Genomic DNA, 22,889 nt, shown 5'->3' with positions numbered 1-22,889 from the left:
CTGCTGACCCACCGGATAGGGATTCAACTCTACACATTACAGGATTCTATGATGTCCTCCTACATTTATAACATGAGCATAAGCCAGCCATCGGGACAGCTTTGAAAGATTGCCATCCATGGATAGCGAGTACCTTAAAACTCACTACAGCCCTGAAAACACTCTGAGGTTTCATCTACCAGCTCTTGATTTGAATCTAAGTATTCTTCCTGCAATGCCTCCATCTTGTGGATAATATTAAGGTCCACAGCTGCTTCTCTACCAGAAACAACACCATGGAGAAGTTTGTGAGGAATGACTGGAAACTAATGCGTGTATGGGATATAATTCCAGCCCTGTTTACTAGCTCTTCAGGTTCTATTCTGAACTATAAATATACCACTAGGAGGAAATCTGTTTGTTGTACTTGCATTGGACCCAGTGTTTTTAGTATATTCTCCACCATTCACCAGATTGGGTCAGTGTCTTTGTACGTGTCTGTACATCACCTGGTACAATTGGCCCTAATCCTGATTGGCACCTCAAAGGTATTCTGCAGCATTATTAAAAAATAACAGCATTAAGAACTAGTATCTGATTACAACTGGAATGGTTGTTCAACTGAAGCTAACACAGAATACCAAACATCTTTCAAAACGTACTCATTTGTGAAACAGTTCCCACGAACAATGTATTTATGCAAATGTTGTCTTTCTCCTCTGGTCTAAGCCCTATTACTACTGTTGTCCTTTTACTTGGCACGTGTTGTACCCAATGCTGTACATGGCATTTGAATGGCAGCATCCATGACAGTGTCTTGGTATCTCTCTTGTATGCCGTCTTATTCAGATGGAGGTGTAGTCAGAGTCTATGTCCGATATGCCAGATATGCCCAGTTTTAGTGGAAGGTCCAAGTCTGGCTTTCTCATTAGCCCCTATTTAGTCATATAACTTATATGTATTTATTAAGCAGAACACAGATTTGTGTCCTATTGTACCATTTTCCACTGTGCCAACTTCCTAATATGTATTTTTGTCTCAGCTCCATTAGGTATTTGCCCATGTTTCCATTTCCTTAAAGTGGGTGTGTCCAGAACTAATAATCCCCAAATTTATGGATAATTTGGATGAAAGTAATTTCAAACCCTGGCTAAAACAGCTTCCAGATTGTTTTCTTCCCTGCTTAGTTGATATGTCACAAGGATTGGGCATTCTTCTATGGCTTCTCCAGCACAGCATGGAGTAAGAATGCTCCCTGCACCTCTCTAGCTTTTTGCAAGGCCACTAGCTTTAAAATCCAGCTGGAAATCACTCCCATCCTGATCCTTCCACTCCCCCAGTGAGGCAAGAGTCTTGAACTGATCTATGTCTAATTTGCCGTCTTGTACTCACAGTCAGTTGGCTGCTCTTTGCTCCACTGTTGAGGTTTTGTGCTCTTCACTGAGGCTATGTCTAGACTGCAAGCCTCTTTCGAAAGAGGCTTTTTCGAAAGTATCTTTCGAAAAAGCTTCTTTCGAAAAAGAGCGTCTAGACTGCAAGCAGTACTTTCGAAAAAGCAAGCCGCTTTTTCGAAAGAAAGCAGCGAGTGAGTCTGGATGCTCTCTTTCTAAAAACCCCTGTTGGCATTCAAGAACGCCTTTTTTCAAAAGAGCACTTTCGAAAAAAGGCGTTCTTCCTCGTGAAATGAGGTTTACCGCCGTCGAAAGAAAAGCCGCGTTCTTTCGATTTAATTTCGAAAGAACGCGGCTGCAGTCTAGACGCAGGTGATGTTTTTTGGAAAAAAGGCTATTTTTTTCGAAAAAAACCCTGAGACTGGACACAGCCTGAGTGAGAGTAGTGAAGGTCCAGACCCTTCTGACACTCTGTTGTGATCAATCTTATCTTTATTTGTCCAGTCGGGCCCCTATGGTAGATCTGAGAGACCTCCGAGGCAAAAACTTTGAAATCCAGTGAACATCTATGAAAGGAACTTTATTATTAGACAAGGTTATATGAGGTTGAGGTTGTGATGGAGCTTAACTGCCTGGGTCTACACAAGAAGTCTGTAAAATACTTTGGTATTGCTAGGACTTTACCACCCACTTTTCAGAGACAAATTATGGGATCAGCTTCATTAACATAATCACTCTGCCCAATGTGAAATGGAGTAGGTAATGGGTGATACTGAGGATTTATCTTCTGAGAAGCAAAACCTCTAAGATATAATTTATCATCTGCTCTTGGCACAATAATTTCCTCTTTTATTAATAAATATGCAACATATCAAATAAAAAGAAAACATTTTACAGTTGAAAATATTTCAACTATTTCTGTGTGGAAGCAAAATAATCTTATACTGTATCTAATTGCCATGATATGTGGTCTTATCTGTTGTTTCATTATTAGAGATTAATTAGCTTAATTCTGTATACTATTTTGAAAAAGTAACATATGAAAATGTAACACTAACTAGTATTCCTGTTCAGTATTACATTCACGTGGCTGGCCATACTCATCAATGTGGAAAAGTTGCAGCTTTTCTGTCAGTTCACATTTTGAAAATTAAAGTCTGATTAAAAAAAGCATGTGCCTAATTTCAGCGCTTAGTCCCATTTTGTTCAAGGGATTTACTCATGTGCTTAAAATTAAACACATGTAAATATTTGCAGGACTAGGGAAGTAAATTAAATCCCAAACAATTCCCCCTGTCAATATGTCTCCAATAAAAAATAAAAAAAATCTTACATTCCTATTGACTCCTATGGGTACAGGTTATGTCTCTCTTTGTGTCTTGTATGTGATACCGTTCACATTGGCAGTGCTTAACAAAATTATGGTAACAAACTAATAACATACTAATTGCACTGCAGATTTCCCTGGTTTCGCATACAGCATTAAACATTTTGTTTAAAAAAATCTCAGAACATTTACAGGTTATATTTTTCATAGACACAGTCTAGATCTCACCAGGTGGAGAGGAAAAAAAAACCCATCTTTAGAAATGCCTTTTAATTGGTGGAAATCGGAGCGTGGGTAGCAATCTTTAGATTGCCATAAACTAGTGATAGGATGCCGGGGTGGAATTCAGAGGTGTGGGTGGTAAGGGAAGAGGGTGGGAGAAGCCTACGTCCTTTAATGGGAATTACAAAGCTCTCTCTCCCAGTTCTGCTGCTGCAACATTTCTGGCAAAAGCAGGAAATTGCTTACTACTAAACTAGCTGGCGAGAGGGCAGGAGCTGATGTGTTATATTGGCGCAGCTCTGGCTTAGCTGTTGCCTTTCTCTCTTTCTCGTTCTTTTTGTTCTCCCCCCCCCCTCTGCCCCTTCTCCTTTTCTTCCCCCCTCCCCACCCCCCCTTTTTTTTCATTTTGGCTTCTATTCAAATGTGGGTCAGGGGTGAGCCGCTCTCAACGTCACAAGCTTGCAAGATGGCGCTGAGAGGAAGGCTGTGAGATGAGGAACAGGCTGGCATAGCCCGAGAGCCGAAGGGAAAGGGGGAGCCAAGCCGCTGCAACCCGATGCAAGACAACAAAAAAGGTAGCGAGGCACAAAGTAGCCGTGCAGGGGCCGAGCTCGCGGCTTCCCCAGCTCGGGGGCTGGACGCGGGAGACTGCAGCCCAGCTGGTGCTGCTCGGGGCTGTAGGCGCAGCTCAGCCCTGCTGCCCCCTGCTCTTTATGTGCCCACTGCATGGGTGCAAGGGGGAGACCCAAGGCAAGGGGCGGGGATGTCTCCTGCCGTACCGTGCCCATGCCTGGCAGCCGCTGCTGTCTCCCCCCATGTGCTGCCCCCGTTGCCTTGGAAGGGGGCGGGGAAGCGGGTTAATTCTGATGTCTCGGGATGGCGAATCCTTGCTATTTGGTCGCAGCGCCTGCAAACTTTTTGCTCCCCCCCCCTCTTTTGCTCAGCCGATGTCTTGCGATCGGGGGAAGGGAGGGGGACTAGGACGGGGGCTGCGGCTGCTGCCTGGAGAAGCCAAAGGAGACAAACAGCGCCCGCGGTCGCTGGCTGCCCTGACCCCGTCTCCTCCGCCCCCTGCTCGGACCTGGGGATTGACCCATTCTTTGGAAGAGAGGGAGCAGGGCATTGGGGGTGGGGGCGTGTTTTGCATGGACCCTTACTGTACTGGGGGAGGTTTCCCGTGAATCTCTTCCCCCCGCTCCCGGGGGGAGCTCTCAGGAGAGGCAGATCGAGCCGGAGATGGCACTCGGGAGCCCACAGGCGAGCTCTCTTCCCCAGAAAGCGGACCGCTTCCCCCAAGCAGGCACCCCTCCAGCTCTGCGGGATTGCACTGAACTTTTGCCCCATCGCCGCCCGCAGAGCCAGGCGAGAAGGAGCCGCCGCGGCTGAGCTGACGGGTCTCTTGGCTTTTGTTACGGACGGCACCGTTCCCCAATGCAGTAGACGGAACAGAGGATCCTAGGTAGCCCCACAGCTTGGGGTTCGCTCGGAGCCGGTGCGCCCTCCTCCTCAGCCAGGGGCGCGCCCTCCCCCAGGCCGCGAGCTACCTGGGGAGCCGATTAAATCCTGGCAAACCGGCCGTTCAGCCAGGCTGGAGCGTAACATTTTGTGTTGCACGGAGCGGGGCTTCTGCCCCCTTTGCAGCTGTGCGCCACATTCCCCTCTCCCCGTCACAAAGCAGGACGCGCTGGGGTCTCCTTCGCTCCGCAGGCTAAACAGGGAACGCTTCTCTTTTTTTTTCTCAGTGGGGGCTCGGAGGCTTACTTGGACTCCCTCAGCCCAGATCCATGAAAATTGTACAAAGTGGCAGCCAGTCTGTTACCCCAGCCGAATTGTGAATGAACCCTCTCGCCACTGGGAAGTGAGCGCGTTGGGCAGCTGCTCTCGGAGCGAGCCGTCCATTATGTTCGCTGCATTTCAGTGCCGGGTCCTAGTGACCAGGACTATAGAGAAGTCACTAATTCACTTCAGTTTGAACTTGCCCCACGCAGAAGTGGGCATCTAGAAATGACGGGTGGAGGGCTTTCCAGCCTGCCTGTTTATCCCTTTATCAGTGCTGCCAGCTGGGCGCTTATTTTGATCATTTCACAGCAAGAGTGTGGCTAGTGTTTGTCCCTGATGCAAGCAGAGAGCTTTTTCTTCAGGCACAGCTTTGAGTCTTTTGTGTACATTACATATGCTCTCTGGTTTTATGACTTCTGCAAACTTTTTGCTTGGAAAACTTGCAATTTAGAAACCAAATGAAACCGCTGCCTCTTGTTAAGGAAGCTGTAACTTTGCATTCACTATCTGTGAGTGGAAGAGTGTATACCTCCACATAAAATTATTGCATTATATATGAAACCAAGTGTATATGTACCAGAGGGCTATTCAAATCCCACTGGATATTACTTAATTATATAATATATTCAAGGCAAGAAGCCAAAAACCAGTAACATAATTTATGACAAAACTGTTTTTATCTTTTGATTGAAGGAAGCTTAAAATATTTCAATGTGCTGTTTCTATTAGAATAATCTGGTTGAATTTATATGCCAAGGGAAAAAGCAATATGTTACTCCTAAGAGTTAATTTTCACTGAAAAAAATCCTTAACTTGTAACATATTTAATAAATATATTGTCCACATAGCTTTAAGTCACAAAATATTCTGATTATGCTATTGCTGATGCTGCAGCAATTCTGGAGAGAGAACCATAAATGGCTCCTTAGGATCATATCACAGAAGCTCTACATGGAGAATATGACATATGAAAGGAAAATTGACTTATTTCCACAACTGCAAGTGGCCTCTTTTTTGTGCCTTTTCATTAGCAATCTAATCCTAAAAGCATTAGGAGCAATTATTTGTGCTGGTGCCTGACATTCTAGGTCTAATTATTTAAATCAGTTTAACTCTTGAGGGTTGACCCAGTAGGTCAAATCTGGCTGCCCTTTGTTGTTATATTTATTTTAAAAAGAAAGAAAGAAAAAAGAAACAACTCCCATCCCCCTCAAACTTGCCACCTGCCACTGGCATATCATTTTAGTTATAGGAGAGGGAAGATCAGCATTAAGAATAAACTGCTGCTTACATTTGTTACTTTCCATTCAAACCTGGGGGGAAAAGACACCAATAGTAAATGTCTTGTATTCTGGGGCCTGGAATATATTGTTTAGTCCAAGTGCAGTAGGGTGCAAAAGGGAGGAAGTGGAAAGTGTAAGCACTGTTTTCTTAGTTTATCTTTATTCTGAGTGAAATGTAGAAAAAATACAAAATTACCTCTACCCATTTAAAAATAACTCTTGACAAAGATCCAAGCTAGCAATGTGAAATAATGGTTAATTGAATAATCTATTAACCTTGTGAATTCTTATTGTCTAATTCTATAGTTCCTGGGAATGGGGCTAGTATGCTCCATCCCTGTCCCCAGAAGCCCCCCTGCCACTCTGCGCTGCTGCCTCTCTATCAGAGGCAGCAGCAAGGGGTGCCAGGTGGGAGCTGGTCCACAAGGAGAGCCAGTTTAAAATCCAGCTCCCCTTGTGGACCTGCTGCTTGTCACCCTACGCTGCTGTCCAGGGAGAGCAGGGGGCTGAGCTCCTGGACCTAGCACAAGCCAGAACTGAGCTGAGCTGCCTGCCCACCTGGCTCCTAAAACGCTTTAAATGCAGAGCTGCAGTGGGGATTGGTCCTGGACCCAGTACAAGCGAGGACTGAACTGGGCTCCTGGCCAGCCTGCTAAAAAATGTACTAGCAGGGAGGGAGGGAGAAATGCTTGTACACTATAGCATTAATCTATAAGCTTTTGCTTATCAGTTAATCGACTACACTATTACATCCCTAATCCAAGTGAGATTTATTTACATCTTTAATGCATAAAGAAATCATTCACTTTATTATTCACATATGGTGCTGTGGAAAATGACTTACAGATTTGTAGATAGTAATATTGTAAGATGCTTGAAGCACATGGTATCACATAGTGTATTGAAGTGGCAGTATTGAATTGTTTGGCAGATACCAGCGTGTGATAGGATAAAGGGAGTTAGAAGGCATCAGTCCTGGAAGGTGCAGGGCTCAATTTATTTTGAGTAGCCTCACGCTACTTTTTTTTTTTATTTAAAGGCTTATCCGTTTTGGTGTGGAATGCATTGGAAAATCCCCCAAACAACCCCGGCAATCCAAAAATACTGACGGGATTTGAAAATCCAGAAATACTGACGGGATTTGAAAATCCAGATTTTGACCTGAGGATGTTGGTATTAGTTTTTAGATTCCAGCATTTTTAAAATGGATAGTGATAAACTTGAATTGCATACTACTAATTCTTTTGACCTTGTAGAAAATGGAATATAGTGCTCTGTTTTGATTCCCTCCCATGCTCCTGGTGGATAGGTATAGAGAAATAGGATAATGCTTTTTAGTAGATACACAGTTGTTCTCAAATCTGAATGTCTATCTGCATTGATTATGGTGTTTTGCACTGTCATCCAACATGATGGATGTGTTCAAGGCTTGACAGACAGTCTTTGCTGCTATAAAGAGATTCTTCAGTTTCCATACCATAGGACTCCAAACTTTTGGTCCACTACTGAAATCGGACTGTTATTACTTATTGATCCATTGTAATCCAAAGCTGCTGCTGCATCTTGTGATTTAATGGAATTCAAAAATCTTCATCATGAAGTGAGTCTCTGGGTTTCAATACAGCAGCAGATGTGGTCTCTGAGTGGGAGAAAAAGGAATTGCATTTGTGATGCAGCCATTACATAGGCTGTACTGTGACCGGCAAAGCTCTGTGAGAAGGGGACCATTTCAGCATCATTGAGTATGTTGACCCTGCTGTGCTTGGAGAAAAATTAATAGGGCTCAGCTGTGGGATTGTCTACAACAATAGTGCCAGTCCAACCACAAGTGGGAGAATCTTTTTGGAAGAAAAAAAAAGTAAAGCCTTGGTCATTTTCAATCACAAACATCACTATCACTAAGGCTACTTAAGTGAGTTCACAATACAACTCTTTATGGCAGGGATAGTGCATTGCAATAGAGATTTCTGTCCCTTGTGTTACAGCCACCCTGTGTTAGCCTATTAGAGTAACACAGCTATTTTAAGCCACTGCAATAGTACATGTAATTTTTTCCCCCTACATGGAGTAATTCAAAATCTGTTTCAAGATATTATTTAAAGTTGCATTTACCTGTTAAACTGACCATTCAAGCTTCCCTTAGAATGCCAATCTGAGGAATGTGTGTGTTAGAAACTAGCTGTCAAAATTTGTAGTCTCAGATGGGTAGCTGTGTTAGTCTGTAACTTAGAGTGACCCTGTAGCACCGTAGAGACTATCAAAAGATATATATTATCATGTGCTTTCATGGGCACAACCCACTTGAGTCACTTTTTTTTTATTTGCAATTTTGTGGAAGGAAAATTCACAATTCATTGCTGGTTGTTGGCAAAACAATGAAGAAACAAAATAATGAACTTAGTCATGAATTTGAAACCAATATAAAAGGGATTTGTTACAATAGCTGTAGCAAAGAGACTACAACACAGCAATAGTTGTACCTGCTTTAAGCGACAGGTGGGAGAAAATTTCATTCCTTGTCATTGGTGTTTGGATGAAGGCCCAGTGTTGGCCACAGTCTGCAATCCAGGATTAATCCCCAGTGTTTTCTTTCTATAGATCAGATTTCCTATTTTGTTAATAAGCATAGCCTACTATGCACTTCACGCCAGAACAGCTGACTTCGAAGCAACAGGGTTTTGCATTATTGACGTGACAACCCTCGTGCCTTCCTAGAGCCCATATTGTTTGAAGAGGAAAAGGTAGAGAGTGATTCTAGTAACTGCAGATCCCAAACAAGGGCAGATCTGAGGTAACGAAAAAAATATGAAAAGCAGTAAGGAAACTGATTTAGCCAGTCCTACATCTCTTACATTTCAGGTTTCCCCGATGTGCAAGCTGAATGACTGGAGGGGTATATTAAGCTACATAGCAACTAAAATTGTAAATTGAGAGCTGAAGGCTCTGTCTCTGCAATGGGCCTCTTCAGCCAATTCTGAAAGAGATTCTATTGCTAGCATAGATGGGGTAATCTGTTCATTTCCATCACGCTTTCTGTAACAGTGTTGATGTTCTGCCAGGCCCAACAGCCAGCATGATTCTATCTCCCAACTCTGGCAATTCAGCGGGAGTTGAACACCTGTTTACAGAAAAGCAGGATATCCATATTAGGGATCTTAAAATGCGGTTAATTGACTAGTCGATGGAATTTCCATCGACTAGTCGATAGGCACGTCCACTGGGACTCTCGCACATTTCAGAGGAGGAATGTGGAACTCCGGGTACAGCCTGGGGCTAGCAGGAAGTCCCACTGACTCCAGGCTGCATGCGGGTGCCTGCTTTTGAAATGTACAAGAGTCCCCAGCGGGGGCTCTTGTGCTTTTCAAAGATATGGAGTCCCCCACTGACCCCGGGCTCCATGCTACGCTGCATGCTACGCAGAGCTCAGGGCCAGCTAGGGACTGCCCAGCTGACCCTGGGTTCTGGGGAAATGCCGTGCAGAGCCCGGGATCAGCTGAGGAGTCCCCAGCTGCCCCCAGGCTCCACGGCTACCTTTTTGAAAAAGTGCAGAGCTGGTGTTTTAAAGGGGGAGCCTCTGCACAGCTGATCCGCTGTGCAGAGGCTGCCCCTTTGAAACGCCACCTTGGGATTTCAAAGCAGCAACACTGCACAGCTATGAAGTACCCCTTCCTCCCCTCCCTTCACCCACTTTATCATCTCATAGAGGCAGTGGGGGGAGGGCAGGGGGAATTGACTAGTCGACATACTATCCGATAAGCAAATGCTTATCGGATAGTCGACTAGTCTTTAACATCCCTAGTCCATATCTGAAAACCAGTGTCCTTAGTGGATCATTTTCCTAATACTGCTGGACTTAACAATTGGGATATATTGTTATTCATTTCATGCTTCCTTTGCAGAAAGCACTGAGATGTACAGACAGTGCTGTCCAAGAGGTAGGTAGGAATCACACCGTTAGCTAAAGCAGGTGTTGTCTGGCAGAACTAGGTTTTAAAAACTTTCCACTGTTGCCCTAACTCATCCTTCAGCTGAGAGAGGTAGAAAGCATTACATTTTAGCAGGCTGGCTTTAGGCATTTTCAGTTCCCCAGTCTCTTGGGTAAAGGGAGAAGGGGTAATTTTCAATAATACATGAACTTATCAAACCAAAGCAGCTCTTCTTTTATTCCAGGGGACTACTGTGATCATCTTGTCCGACTTCATATAGAACACAGCCCATAGAACGGCCTTATAATAATTTCTAGAGCAAATCTTTTAGGAAAGCATCCAGCCTTGATTTGAAAATTGTCCATGGTAGAGAATCCACCACAACCCTTGGTAAATTGTTCCAATGGTTCATTATTCTCATTGTTGAAAAAAGGACAAAATATTTCCAATGTAAATTAATCTAACTTCAAGTCTAGCATTGTATTGTGTTATAGCTTTCTCTGATAGATTGAAGAGCCATTATTAAACATTTGTTCCCCATGTGTAGAGTTGTAGACTATAATCAAGTCACCCTTTAACTCCTTCTTTGCTTAGATAAGTAGATTCAAGGAGCTCAATCTGTCATTGAGGCCTGTTTTCTAATCTTTTATTCATTCACACAACTCTTCCTGGAACCCTCTCCAATTTATCAATCTCTTTCTTGAATTTTGGATAACAGAACTCGATGTAGTATTCCACCAGTGCCAAATACAGAGGTAAATATTTTTCTGCTCCTACTCGAGGTTCCCCTATTTATGTATCCAAGGATTTCATTGGCTCTTTTGGTCACAACGTTGTGCTGGGAGCTCATGTTTAGATGATAATCCACCATGGACCAACCTCTGCATCTTATTCTCCACAATGGTCTCCCCTGGAGAGAGTTCCCTATCTTGTAAGTATGGCATAGGTCCTTTGTTCCTAGAGGCACACTTCTTGCATTTAGCCATATTAAAATGCATACTTGTGTGCATTTCAAATGAAATAAAAATATTAAATGAATCGACATGTTCAATAGAATCGCTATGGATAGTAATTCCATGCTCCAATAATAAGAAATTAGCAGGGATATATTACCGACCACCTGACCAGGACAGCGATACTGACATTGAAATGCTGAGGGAGATTAGAGAGGCTACCAAAATAAAGAACTCTATTATAATAGGGGACTTTAATTATCCCCATATTGACTGGATACATGTCACCTCAGGAAGAGAAGCAGAGATAAAATTTCTCAATGGCTTAAATGACTGCTTCTTGGAACAGCTGGTACAGAAACCCACAAGGGGAGAGGCAATTCTCCATTTAGTCCTGAGTGGAGAGCAGGATCAGGTCCAGGAGAAGTTACAGGACCGCTTGGGAATAATATAATAACATTTAGCATTCCTGTGGTGGGAAGAACACCTCAGCAGTCCAGCACTCTGGCATTTAATTTCAAAAAGGGGAATTACACAAATATGGGGAGGCTAGTTAAACAGAAATTAAAAGGCACAGTGACTAGAGCCAAATCCCTACAAGCTGCATGGAAACTTTTTAAAGATACCATAATAGAGGCCCAACTTAAATGTATACCCCAAATTAAAAAACATAGCAAGAGACCTAAAAAAGAGTCACCGTGGCTTAACCACCATGTAAAAGAAGCAGTGAGGAACAAAAAGGCATCTTTTAAGAAGTAGAAGTCCAATCCTAGTGAGATAAATAGAAAGGAACACAAACACTGTCAAATCAAGTGTAAACATGTAATAAGAAAAGCAAAAAAAGATTTTGAGGAACAGCTAGCCAAAAACACAAAAAGAAATAATGTTTAAGTATATTAGAAGCAGGAAGCCTGCTTAAAAACCTGTGGGTCCCCTAGACGATCGTGCTATAAAAGGAGCAATCAAGGCCGATAAAGCCATTGCGGAGAAACTAACTGATTTCTTTGCTTCAGTCTTCACGGCTGAGGATGTTAGGGAGATTCCCAAATTTGCAGCATCCTTTGTGGGTGATGAATCTGAGGAACCGTCCTGGATTGAAGTGTCATTAGAGGAGGTTTTGGAAGAAATAAAAAAACTTAATGTTAACAAATCCCGAGGACCAGATGGCATTCATGTAAGGGTTCTAAAAGAACTCAAATGGGAAATTGGTGAACTATTATCCGTGGTTTGTAACCTATCCTTTAAATCGGCTTCCGTACCTAATGACTGGAAGGTAGCCAATGTGACACCAATATTTAAAAAGGGCTCTAGAGGCGATCCTGTCAATTACAGACCAGTAAATCTAACTTCAGTACCGGGCAAATTAGTTGAATCAATAGTCAAGAATAAAATTGTGAGGCATGTAGAAGAACATAATTTGTTGGACAAAAGTCAACATGGTTTCTGTAAAGGGAAATCATGTCTTACTAATCGATAGTTCTTTGAAGGGGTTAACAAACATGCAGACAAGGGGGATCCAGTAGATATAGTATACTTAGATTTTCAGAAAGCTTTTGACAAGGTCCCTCACCAAAGGCTCTTGTGTAAATTACATGGCCATGGGATAAGAGGGAAGGTCCTTTCTTGGATTGAGAACTGGTTAAAAGACAGGAAACAAAGGGCAGGAATAAATGGTCAATTTTCAGAATGGAGAGGGGTAACTAGTGGTGTCCCCCAAGGGTCAGTCCTGGGACCAATCCTGTTCAACTTATTCATAAATGATCTGGAGAAAGGGGTAAGCAGTGAAGTGGTAAAGTTTGCAGGTGATACCAAACTGTTTAGGATAGTCAAGATAGAAGCAGACTGTGAGGGACTCCAAAAAGATCTCACCAAACTGAGTGATTGGGCAACAAAATGGCAAACGAAATTTAATGTGGATAAGTGTAAAGTGATGCACATCGGGAAAAATAACCCCAACTATACGTACAGTATGGTGGGGGCTAATTTGGCTACGACAAATTAGGAAAGAGATCTTGGAGTCATCGTGGATAGTTCTCTGAAAACTTCCACACAGTGTGCAGCGGCAGTCAAAAAGGCAAATAGGATGCTAGGAATTATTAAGAGAGGGATAGAAAATAAGACACAGAAGATCTTACTTCCCCTGTATAAAACTATGGTATGCCCACATCTTGAATACTGTGTACAGATATGGTCTCAACTCAAAAGAGATATTTTGGCCTTGGAAAGGGTTCAGAAAAGGGCAACTAAAATGATTAGGGGTTTGGAACGGGTCCCATATGAAGAGAGGTTAAAGCGACTAGGACTCTTCAGTTTAGAAAAGAGGAGATTGAAGGGGGATATGATAGAGGTATATAAAATCATGAGTGGTGTGGAGAGGGCGGATAAAGAAACGTTTATTTGTTTCCCATAATAGAAGAACTAGAGGACACCAAATGAAATTAATGGGTAGCAGGTTTAAAACTAATAAAAGAAAGTTCTTCTTCACACAGTGTGTAGTCAACCTGTGGAACTCCTTGCCAGAGGATGCTGTGAAGGCTAGGACTATAACAGAGTTTAAAGAGAAGCTAGATAATTTCATGGAGGTTAGGTCCATAAAAGGCTATTAGCCATGGGATAGAGATGGTGTCCCTGGCCTCTGTTTGTCAGAGGCTGGAGAAGGATGGCAGGAGACAAATCGCTTGATCATTGTCTTCGGTCCACCCTCTCTGGGGCACCTGGTGCTGGCCTCTGTCGGCAGACAGGCTACAGGGCTAAATGGACCTTTGGTCTGACCCAGTACAGCCATTCTTATGTGTGCTCTCAGTTTAACCAAGTCATCCAGATCACTTTGTCAATGACCTGTCCTCTTCTTTATTTACCACTCCCCTAATTATTATAATATCTGCAAAATTGATTTGTGATGGTTTTGTTTTCTTTCAAGTAACTCATACAAATATTAAACAGATGAGGCAAGCACCAATCATTGGGGAAGCTTTCCAGAAATACCTCTTAAATGATGATTCTTGGTTTAGTTAGTCAGTTTTTAATACATTTACTCTGTGCCATGTTAATTTTGTATCTTTCTACTTTTTTTAAGCAAAGTATTGTGCTATGCCAAATGCTTACAGATATCTAAGGCGACGTCTCCACTTATGTGCCAGAGATCAATCTTTGGGTGTTCAATTTAGTGGGTCTAGTTAAGACTCATTAAATTGAACTCTGAAGGCGGCTCCGGTTGGAGGTGACACTTCTCACAGTCGTGAGGAGTAAGGGAAGCCAACAGCACCAAGCTCACGATGGTATATGGTTTAATCCGACTTTCTGAGTCTAGTGTAGACTGAACCTAAGAGTATTACATCAACACTAGATTATATTATATCAACATTATTACATTTATCAACAATATCTTCATTCTCATAAAAATACAAAATTAATTTGATGGGCTCTTTCCTACAAACCTATGTGGCATTGGTTGTATTATCACCCCTTTAATTCTTAATTAACTAAATCAGCCTTTCCACTGTCGTGCACCAGGATCAATGTCATACTTAACCTATAGCAGGGGTCTCCAACCTTTGTAACCACAGATCACTTTTTCAATTTATGTGCAAGGTAAGATCTACCTCAAACCCAAATACCCTTTCCCAGCTTCCTTCCCCACTTCTGAGGCCCCGCCCCTGCACCCTTTCTCCGAGACCTCACCTTGCTCAGTCCATGCCCGCTCCTTCCCAAATCTCATACACTTTCACCAGGATGCGGTACGGGGTTGGGGTGCAGGCTCTGGTCTTGGGCCAAGGGATTTGGAGAGTGGAAGAGGACACCTGAAGGAAGGAAGGTGGGGTGGGTTCTGGAGTAGCCTCGGAGATAGGGCATTTGCCTAGGGAGTGCAGAGTTGGGGGTTTGAGTCTCCCCCCCCCCCCCATATCCTGGAAGCAGCCAAATAGCTAACACAGGTTGACCCAGGGATGGAGCTAGCCAGTCTGGCATTCAGAAAACAGGATAAGGGATGCCGTGAAGGTAGGACAGTGGTGTGGGTTCTGGTGTGGCTTAGGAGATGGGGCATTCACTTGGGGGGCAAAGGGTGATAGGTTTGAATCTCTCACCCCCTCTGCTGCTCAAGTTCTGCCTCCACCCTGTCAGGCAGCAGCTGGGTAGCCAACAGGTAGCCATAAGGGATCCTCTGAAGAGAGGGAGGTTGGATTCTGGAGTGGCCTAGGGGATATGGCATTTGCCTGGAGAGCACAGGGTTGGGGGCCTGAGTCCTGGTCCCCCCCATCTCCCTGGGAGTGGCTTGACAGCCACCCTAGGGATGGAGCAGGATTCCCGCCCTGGCCCCTGCACCACTCCTGAAAGCAGCTGGCATGTACAGCAGTGGCTGCATGGCTCTATGTGGTGCTACTTGTCCATAGGCCCCATCCCCACAGTTCTCCGTTGCTAATAAATAGAAGCTGTAAGCTGTAGGAATGGTGTCTGCAGGCAAGGACAGCATGTGGAGACCCCCTGCTCTAACTTTCTTAGGGGCTGCAGGGACATGCCAGCCACCTCCAGGAGCAGCAATTACCACAGGGATAATGACTCCAGACGTGACAGCTTCAGCATTTTAGAACTCACTGCTCAAAGAATTAAATTTAAGTGTAAGAGAGCAATGAAAGTTATGAAATGCACAGACCAGTCAAAAACCAAAAATAACCCAGTTTGCAAGCAGTAAAAGTAGTAACAACCACCCCCCACATATGTGTTGGGTCGGGAGCTGAAAGGGAAGGACAGTGTGTGTTTGTAAGAATGACAGACACACATGCTGTATGAGACTGTAAATGCAAATCTCAAACTCCCTTCATGCCCTTCTCTCTGTGTGGAGATGGGGTACAGGAGGCAGGGAGGAGGGACACCCTGACATCAGCGCCACCTCTTTTCTCCCTCCCATACCCTGCATAGCAAGCAGGAGGCCTCCCAAGGGGGCAGCCCCAAAGCAGAGGGCAGGAGCAGCATAACAGTGGGGGGAGGGGCAACTGAAGTGCCAGTGCTGATAGCTTCTCAGCCAACGCAGTCAGGATCCTTTCAGAGGCTCCAAGATCTACTGGTAGGTCCTGAGCTACTGGTTGGTGACCACTGACCAATAGTTACTCACATCATCCAGTTTACCCTCCAGTCCTTTGAAATTCCCCAGTATTCTGCATCTTACTGAAAATCAAACATTGTGGCTACATCTACACTGGCATGATTTTCCGGAAATGCTTTTAACGTAAAAGTTTTCTGTTAAAAGCATTTTCGGAAAAGCGTGTCTAGATTGGCAGGATGCTTTTTCAGAAAAGCACTTTTTCCGGAAAAGCGTCCGTGGCCAATCTAGACGTGCTTTTCCGCAAAAAAGCCCCGATCGTCATTTTCGCGATCGGGGCTTTTTTGCGGAAAACACTCCTGTGCTGTCTACACTGGCCCTCTTCCGGAACAGTTTTCCGGAAAAAGACTTTTGCCTGAATGGGAGCAGCATAGTTTTTCTGGAAAAGCACTGATGATTTTACATTAGATCGTCAGTGCTTTTCCGGAAATTCAAGCGGCCAGTGTAGACAGCTGGCAAGTTTTTCTGGAAAAGCGGCTGATTTTTCCGGAATAACTTGCCAGTGTAGATACAGCCTGTGAGTCCACAAGCTCCTCAGCCAGCTCTTCTAAAATTCTTAGATGTGAATTAACTGAACTTGCTGATTTAAAGATGTCTAGCTTTAGTAGCTGCTGTTGATAGTCTGGCAGCTGTGTGGATTCCAGGATATGAGAGAGACAAGGTTGGGGAGGTAATAGCTTTCATTAGACCAATTTTGTTGGAAGAGAGGGTTCTACCCCCTAGGTGGGTGCTGTTAAAAGTCCTCTTGAGATACTAGTGTAATGGAAAGAGTGTTGTCAGATGTGATATCACTACATAATTTTTTCCCCCTGAATAAAGAACAGAAATATTTATTGAACTAGTTTGCCTTTTCTGCCTTTTTGATAATTCTGTCAATTTCACCAGTGGACAGTACCGTTGTTAGGATTTTGTTTTGTTTCTATAATATACTTTTTAAAACTTCCTATTTTCCTTAACTTTGCTACCCATAGATGTCATCTTGTTTCTCTTTGCTTTTACAACTCTGGGTTTTAAAATGAAAAGCAATATGGTGGCCATTGGAATACCCCATCACTGATGTTAATGTGTTCAGTGTTCCCTGTGTGCTTGTGTGGCCAAATGCTGCCCTGTTGATCAGCAGAGAACCTATCACTACTTTGTATTTCTATTGGTGGTGCACATTCACACTTGACTTGGTGCACATTAAAATTATTCTGCACCTGGATGGAAAAGATTAGAGGGAACATTGATTATGCTGTTTGACATTTTGCAAGCCCAGGTCACTCTAGGTAAGCAGAAGATTCTCACTCATGAAATGTTTGTATTCTTTGTTTGCTTCCTTTATTTAAAAAAAATAATAATTATGCACAGATCCAGTCTTCATTGTGCCACAAGAAGATACTGTCAAATGACTAAAATCCTCATGCTTGTTATAGTTTTTCCATGTGCTGTCCAGATGGCCCATCTATGAGTTTGTTCTGATCCTGTGAAACTTTCTCTTTTTTACAATTAAAAAATTCAGTGTCGTGCTTGTCAGGATTTTTTTTTTTAATTAAACTTTTCTCAAGACTCTGAAAAAACACCCCCCCCCCTTCACCATTTTCAGAGTAGATCAAAAGTTCTTGATACTTTTTGATCCAAAACAGATTTTCAAAGACAAATCTGTAAGTGCTTTGGGGCTGGAACTCTGCCTATCAGTGTATGCACGGTGCTAGGAATATATCCATTAACTCCCCACCCTCCTATGCGTTCTCAGGGTACTGTTCATACATTTGAATCCTGACCTGTGGGTGTTTTCCGGGAAAGTTTTCTTTTTGTCAGAGACTGCCAGTTATGTTTTAGCTTTGTGAGATTAGTAGACTGTCTGCTAGAACTCATATGAAAGCTATTTCACTTGTGACCTAAAATCCAGTTCCACCTAAGTTTCCCAGAGCTAACCCACACACCTAGTATGGTTCACTGTCCTATGCACTGGCACTTAGACCACAGCAATAGCTAAGAAAAAGAGACCTCTCCATCATGGGCTAAGAGCCAGCTGGCTTTTAGCTCAGAGGGTAGAGACTCCTATACTAAGCCCCATAGGTCACAGGTTCAAATCTGCCTGGTGGCAGTTATACCAACACATCTCAAAAATGTTGAATTACTTTAATAAATGGTCTGATGCCCATTTTAAAAGGGGGAAAGCCTTGTTTTGCACATGAAGGCACCATTGGCTTGTATGTCAGCTTTTCTGAGTGGTCTTGACTGGGACTCAGGAGATTGGGTTTTGATTCTGCCACAGATTCCCTCTGTGTCCTAGGGTCAGTCACTTAGGGTGTGTCTAGACTACAGAGTTTTGTCAACAAAAGTGGACTTTTGTTGACAAAACTATACCTGCATCTACACTACTGCTGAGTTCTGTCGACATAACGTCGACAGAACTCAGCAGTTTTGTCGACGCTGGTAAACCTCATTTTACGAGGCATAACGCCTTCTGTCGACAGAGTTCTGTCGACAGAAGGTGTTATTGCATGTAGGGTTGTGTCTAGACTACAGGGTTTTGTCGACAAAGCAGCTTGCTTTGTCGACAGAACTGAATGTAGTCTAGACGCTCTTTGTTGACAGAAGCTTTGTCGACAGTATCTGTCGACAACTTCTGTCGACAAAACCCTGTAGTCTAGACGTACCCTTAATTTCTCTGTCTCAGCTCCCCATCTCTAAAATGGGGATGATGTTCTTTGTCTATTTTAGCTCTAACTTCTGTGGAGGAAGGACTGTATTTTACTATATCTTTGTATATTAGGTCCCTGACTTCAGTTGGGGGGTCTTTAGGTACCACCATAATACCAATTATTTAAAAAACCCTCTAAACTATTGATGCATCCTATAAGGCTAAATCTGTGATTTGTTACGCAAAACACACTGTGGATGAAGGCTTTAATACCCAGGGCTCTGCTTGTTAGGTTCTGTGGTATGGTTATTAAAACCATCTTGCAAAATATCATTAAAGTCTGCTGTCCTGAATATCAAATCTACTTGCTTAACTTTACCACAATGATGAAAATATGAATGAGATTTTGTTCCCCTGTGGCAAATAGCTCTTTGGAAAAACTCACTTGCACCACCTACTTCTTCTTGGAATGTCCCCATATAATTTGAAAGCAGTCATCTGTCCCCCTTTAACATCTGCTGGGAGTGGTTTTTTGGTCTTGTTTTTGTTATTTCCCTCTTGGGTTAGTGGTCTAGTGCCAGCATACAGTGTGATTCAACAGCCTTAGATTCCTGGAAAAGCACTTCCGTTTGCTCTAGGTCAAAATTGTATTGGCAGCAAAACTGACTCTTGCTGTTTACAAGTTGGCAGCTTTCTTAAGCGGACTCCAAGAAGAGCAATTTAATGTGTGTTGCTCTCAACATCCATCCACGTTGCTGAGGTGTTTGAAAATGCTGGCCTGCTGTAGTGGGTGGGGCTCATTGAAAAGGAAAGAGCAAGGTCTAATACAGAGTTTCCCAAATTGTGGCCTGTGGACCACTTGATAGTGCTTTGGAGACAGCTGGCTGGTCACTTGGTGCTTGCACTCGTCATTTCCAGTTATTAAATGTCAGCAGCTGTTGTAGTTGCTGTAGTTCTCTTACTTAGGTGCTAGTTAGAGGCAAGGTGGTACATGCTTGGAAGGGAGGAAGGCTACAGACAATCTCATCGTTAATTTGTAATATGAAAAAACTCTGAGAATCCCTGGTTTAGTGGCTAAAACAAAAGCCTTGCCATTGACTGGCTGTGTAATTTTGGGAAAGTCATTTCCCTGCCTGTGCCTCTCTTTTTTCCGTCTGTATAATGGGCATGATATTTGAAAGATGGGCTAGAGGCTTTTTCCTTTATGTTTATGAAAGGAAAGTAATAGTAGCTGCTGATTTCAGCTGGTGAAAACTGCCAGAGAATTTTAAGCTTAGTACTTCTGATTCAGTTGCCTATATCTACGAGGAGAGTTTAAGAAAAGTTGGAAATTACAGTACTGCTGCAGTGGGAAGCAATTTGTTGAATGGAAAGCTGTTTCAGGGATGTGGCCAGCAACCATCGATTGTGGGGGAAAAGGAATGTATACAGGAGCTTTGCATTAAAACAGTGATGGTTACAGGTTGTAAGTGGAAGAATACTTGTCCTTGTAGATTATTTCTGTCCAAATAACTTAAAATGCTTCATGAAGACTTTGTCTGCACTTATGTTTAAAGCAGAGTCATGGCACAAGTGCTGAGAGAGAGCTCTCCCCGAGGTAAACCACCTTGACAAGGAGAGTAGCTAACAGCGCTGGGAATGAGGCTCCCAATGCTGTAACCTGGTTCCTCCTAGCACTTCATGGTTCTGTAAAGTGCTTCTCTTGGGGGGGGGGGGGGGGTGTTTCACACTCCTGACTTAGAGCCTTACAGTGCTGTAAAATTATCAGTGTAGAGTTGGATGAACAGTTAAGCTTCAATCTCTTCTTTCAGATTGAGGGTGTTAACCCTTCTGAGCCTGGGATCTGAAATACATCGATGTGTGATCTTGAGGATGTCACAGGGTGAGTCAATGGTAGAGCCCAAAATAGAACCCATGGTCTTAGCCACACAAGCATATTTCCTCACCAAGGAGAACAAATGTAACTGAAAAGCTTAGCTCGTTGTCTCTGACTCCTCTCCCCCTCCCCCCCCCCCCCTTCTGGAATTGGAGGTATTCAGATGAGGTGAGTTCTGTCTCTGAACCATGTGTGAGTAGAGTTGTGTGAAATACAACCTCGTCCACCCAGGATGTTCCTCACCCTCTCTAATAGCAGCAAAACCAGCTGCATCCCTGACAGAGCCTGGCTCTACTGATGGCTGGCTACTAAATCTGCCAAGCACATACAGAAGTATGTGTCAGAGGCTTGGGGGTTTCCCTACCCCATACACTCCTAGTAAACTGGTTAGATGAGAGAGAGAGAGAGGAGACAGGAGTCCAGATTAGTCCATGCAGGTTTACTGATGTATAGTTGCTTTGATAATATTACAGCTATTTGTGGACTTGCCTTTGTCTCTCACTGACCCACTGTGGGCCTGAAACTGCTTAACTGCATGCTCTCTTTCCTCTCCCTTCCCTTTTCCCAAACCTCTTGAAGCAACTGCATTGCATGTGCCTGTTGGTGAAGAGGAAAGCTGCCACTTTTCAATAGGTTTGGCCCATCAAAGTGGTAAGTAAGAGGGTATCTTACTGCCCTAAGGCTGTAGATTGATTGGCTGAGGTCACGTTTTTGTAAGTGAGAAGGTAGCAGCTGTCCATTGTGGCATGCAGAGTGCAGCAATTCAGGGGAAGTTTCAGAAAGCTTTTTTTTTTTTTTTTTTTTTCCTCCCCAGAAGAGCTGCTACATGCTGGGCCATGCTGCTGCCCCACCCCCACACTGATCTGAATTGAGTTGGGGGAGGAGTGAGAGTCTTGGCCAGCAGCTTGTATATTGGCACTAGGAGAGCAAACCCTGACTCTGCTACATTGAGTCTAACTTATTGGAAATGAGTTGGGCATGTTTGTGCTTGAAAAACTTTCAGTTCCCACTCTTCTTAAATCTTCCAGAAGGAGGGAATGACAACATCTGAAGAGTATCGTGGTATGGCCCTGGCTTCAGCGCTGTGCCATACAGATTTCTGTAAGCCAGTACCTTGCTGATTGACTTAGAGGCAGGGTTTGAATGTTAAATAAGTGGTAATGTGAACCCATGACGTCTGCAGTAACACAAAGAAATCAATTCATTAGTGCAAACTAGTTGTTGGTCAGAGTCAAATGTTCAGTGGAAAAAGCTCCTAGGAGCATACACTCTACTGGAGTAAGAGCTGGCACTACCCAGTCCCAAAGAGTGGGGATGTTGTAGCTGTTGAGCAAAAGAGAACTGCTGGTGGATTTTTTTTTTTTTTTTTTTTTTAAAGAATCTTATGCAGTGGTTCTTGGCAAAGGCTGGTTCTCACACTGAATCCTTGCAAGGCCTTGAGCAAGTTCATTTATTCACTGTGATGATTACTCTAGCTGTATGGATAATTACAGTTGGAACAAGCATGACAGATTCATACGTAAATGCATCATGCGCTTCCACGGCAAAAGTCAAGTGGACTTAAGGCATGTTAAAATGTGTGTAATTGAGTAATCGTGTAACTGCTGAAAATTTTAGCAGTTACATGCAGGGTGGCCGTCAGCTCCTGCCTGCCACCCCATACTGCTGCCTCTGTATCAGAGACAGCAGCGCGGGGGTAGCATGTGTCTCCCCAGGAGCAAGGCGGGAGCCTGCTTGTGACTGCAAACCAAGCTTGTTGATGAACCATTTACATGGTTAAACTGTCCTATCCCCAGTGGACTTTTCCTATTTCATAATTGACATTTGGTGCTGTCCAGTCTCTTGGTTCCAGGGGCTGAAGGTGATATTTCAAAACAGTCCATGGGTCCCAGTTAATAGATTTGCAGTCCTGATCTGCTCCCTGTGCTCTAGAAAGGGAATGGAAACCACCTGCAAGTCTCCTGCTGGGGAACCTCTAAGAGTAGAGCTATGCTAGTTCGTAGTGCAGGAGATTGGGGGTTGTGAGTGTATTTAAAAATGTGTTCCAAACACTGGGGTTGGGATAGAGCATGGGAAAGCTTTAACTGGGAGTTGGTTTTCAGCTTCTTTCTTCTGTCCCTGCTTCTCCTCTCCTCTGTCTTGTTTTTGTCCCTAGGCTCAGGCAGATACAGCCAAGCTTAGTTCTTCATGCAATGCAGAGTCAGCTCGTGGAACTTCTTGCCAGAGGATGTTGTAAAGACCAGGACTTTAACATGGTTCACAAAAGAGGTAGATACATTCATGGAGGTTAGGTCCATCAATAGCTATTAACCAGGATGGGCAGGGATATGGTGTCCCTAGCTTCTGTTTGTCACTGCTTGAGAATAGGTGATGGGAATGAGGTTGCCTGAGGATTACCTGTTCTGTTCATTTCCTGTGGGGGCACCTAG

The 22,889-nt window shown here is 43.6% G+C and overlaps 1 protein-coding gene across 14 annotated transcripts in view; it reads left to right on the top strand.

The window, feature by feature from the left end:
- Positions 1–3,078: 3,078 nt before the first annotated feature.
- The window catches only part of HIC2 (HIC ZBTB transcriptional repressor 2), a 135,368-nt gene continuing 115,557 nt past the window's right edge, over positions 3,079–22,889 (top strand). For 7 of the 14 annotated variants that reach the window (XM_075898269.2, XM_075898261.2, XM_075898249.2 and 4 more), the window contains exon 1: positions 3,079–3,494. The gene's annotated coding sequence lies outside the window, so the exon portion shown is untranslated. Of the gene's footprint in view, positions 3,495–7,020; positions 7,155–20,395; positions 20,467–21,885; positions 22,729–22,889 lie in introns of those variants that run through there. The other 7 variants (XM_075898254.2, XM_075898250.2, XM_075898264.2 and 4 more) reach the window with 5 other exon arrangements.

The sequence above is a fragment of the Pelodiscus sinensis genome, chromosome Z (genome assembly GCF_052426305.1).
Source record: "Pelodiscus sinensis isolate ZL-2025 chromosome Z, ASM5242630v1, whole genome shotgun sequence".
Taxonomy (NCBI): Eukaryota; Metazoa; Chordata; order Testudines; family Trionychidae; genus Pelodiscus; species Pelodiscus sinensis.
Note: the sequence above shows the minus strand (reverse complement) of the source record. Positions and strands in the feature narration are given on the sequence as shown.